Genomic DNA, 312 nt, shown 5'->3' with positions numbered 1-312 from the left:
CAGGATTACCGTTTACTAATAGTGTGGGATTGAACCCGGGAAAGCAAAATTGCCAATCGAGAACGCTAACTTTACTTTTAATGGAAATCGAGGTTATACAGTCGGTAATAATTAGCTTATTGCAGAGAATTAATAATGACTCGGTTACTAATAGTACATTTGGCAGACTTCCTGGTTACGAAATTGCTGAATTGTATTTTAGTTTCTGGTCAGCTAATATGCTATTTGCTGAGTGAAAGGAAAGAGAAAAAAGAAGCCTGCCTGAGACAAATTCTGTTTGACATTTCCCAAGGAATACACAAGGGTGATCAC

Source organism: Penaeus japonicus, unplaced genomic scaffold (assembly GCF_977035675.1).
Source record: "Penaeus japonicus unplaced genomic scaffold, GWHDUDI00000001_assembly GWHDUDI00000009, whole genome shotgun sequence".
Taxonomy (NCBI): domain Eukaryota; kingdom Metazoa; phylum Arthropoda; class Malacostraca; order Decapoda; family Penaeidae; genus Penaeus; species Penaeus japonicus.
This window is presented reverse-complemented; position numbering follows the sequence as displayed.